Raw genomic sequence first — 2,358 nt, forward strand, 5'->3', positions numbered from 1 at the left:
AAGCCTTAGTTATGACAAGGGAAAGGTATGTGTTAAGGGTGGACAGATTGGCCCAGATTCTCAAAAGGTATTTAAGTAGGAAATTAGAATTAGGCACATACTGGCTACTAGGGGTGTGGAAAACAGGCCCTATTCAATTTGGATTCAGCCCGAATAGGGGACAGTGATTTGATTCGTTGATTCAGATTACTGTCCCCAATTTGATTCAGTCAAATACAAAGCTGAAGATTCGATGCTGATCCAGAGAATCAGCGATTCGGACACACATACAGCTTTAAATGTTTTTTCTACAGCAGACCTGGAAGTGGACTGGAAGTGCTTCTGGTCCACTTCCAGGTCTGTTGCCAAGCACACTGGGGAGCCCCCCATGCTTCTGTGGGACACTCCATTCACCACAGCATTGCAGCATTCATGAGCCACCTGCTACTTAGAGGTATGTAGAAAAACATTTAAAGCTGTATCTATGTCTGAATCGCCAAATCTTTCTGAATCTCTCTGAATTGATTCAGAGGGTTCTGATTTGATTCGGAGAGATTAAAGGGTCCTATGATTTGATTCAGATTTGGAGATTTGGCTACTGAATCAGGCTGAGTCTCCGCCAAATCAAATCAGTAACCAAACCTTTGCACAGCCCTACTGGCTACGGTCCATGCTGTGGCAGACAGAATCAACAGATAGCTGGTAATGTCCTTCTCTTGTTTTCTTAATGGGGTGATAAGCACTAAGGCTAGGGACAGGTATTATGCATAAACTGGTTTAAGTGCTCAGAAACTGGATTACACCTGTAACAGAACAGATGTTCAGTGCACATAAACCAGTTTGAAAAAGGCTGAAACCAGTTTGCGATAAACCTGGTTGAATGTAGTATAAACTTAACTAATTTGGGTCAAAACAGTTTATGCAATGTCTGTCCCAGACCCCTTGCTGATTTAAGATAAACAAGACACCCCTAGCATCCCAGCATGCTCTCTGGGATGGGCAGGGCTCTCTACTCCACAGCAGGGCTGGCCCCTCCCCTCTGAGTCTGCCTGGCTTTTCCCTGCTAAGCAGGGATTATTCCCCCAACCCCTCTGCCTTAACACAGACACCTCCGCATTAGCTAGCAGACCACATACTGGCTACAGTGTGTGCTGTGGGAGATGATCAAGGCAGACGGGCTTTTTGGAGCTAATCTGCAGGTAGCTTAATGTCCTTCCTTAGAAAAGCTGTTTGAGAAGAGCTATTTGCTTCCCCACCCCCGACTCTCTGCTAAGCACAAATTTCCCCCTCCCCTCTCCCTTGCTGAGGTGTCTGTGTATTAGCCAGCAGATCGCATGCTACAACTGTGCTGAATCAATAGGTAGATGGTAATGTCTCTCTGTTTTATTAATGGGGAAATAAACACAGAGATAGGGGTGATAAACACTGCTATCAGTCCTCTGGCTTGCTTGCCTTTCAGATTGCTGCAGACAGTATACAGAACCAGGGAGGGAGAGTGAAAAGCTCCATATCACCAACAGATGCATGCACTGCATATACACCCTTGCCTCAGAGTGCTAGCCCGGGGTCCCTGCAGTTCAGCGCTATGAAAGGGAAGGGAGGGCTGCTCTATTGCACCCTGGCATCTAGCCTGAGCCACTGCAGGCATGTGCCTGCATGTTTGGGATGTCTGTGCAGTTACAAACTGATTTAGCCTAGCTAGGTTAGACTTGTTGCAATATGTTTTGAAATATGTTATATCTGTGCCATTATTATTTAAAATATGTTATACTTATGCTATGACTTTGCTAATGTTATACTTATACTGTAATTTTGCTTATGAATGCTTATCCTAAGCCAGCCATTCGCTTATGCTAAGTAGTCATCTTAACTGTGTCAACCATTTTCTGAAAAAGCAGCAAGTGAGTCTGTGTAAGTCTGTGTGCTGTGAATGAGGTGGAGTGATTGTTGAATGGAGGCTGGTACCAACCAGCTATAGTAAGTAACAAGATAAGATACAGGGTCTTAGGAATGTGGAGATGGTACAACATAGGACTTAAAAACAGCTTGGAATGTGAAAGACAACACGTAACAGAATCCGAAATAAACATATGCAAAAAGGTAAATGGTGATTGGTAAAGAAGCCTCCAGAAGTTTCCAGGCTTTGGCTGAAGTCTGCCCAAATAGAGAGATAAAAAGGCAGTGAAAAACCAGCCTGATGAGCGCCCTGACCACCAAACCAACCTTACCCACATGTCGAGAGAGAGAGAGGGAGTCAGCGCCCCCCCTCAGCTGGACATTGCCTTGAGAAAGCCTGTGACTGGCCATTGCAGTGTGACCGCAAGAGTCATGGATAGGTGACTTAGTGTGAATGGTGTGCATGACAAGCGTATGATATCA

This window comes from Crocodylus siamensis, chromosome 3, assembly GCF_052110815.1.
Source record: "Crocodylus siamensis isolate JL-2025a chromosome 3, ASM5211081v1, whole genome shotgun sequence".
In the NCBI taxonomy this organism is placed as follows: domain Eukaryota; kingdom Metazoa; phylum Chordata; order Crocodylia; family Crocodylidae; genus Crocodylus; species Crocodylus siamensis.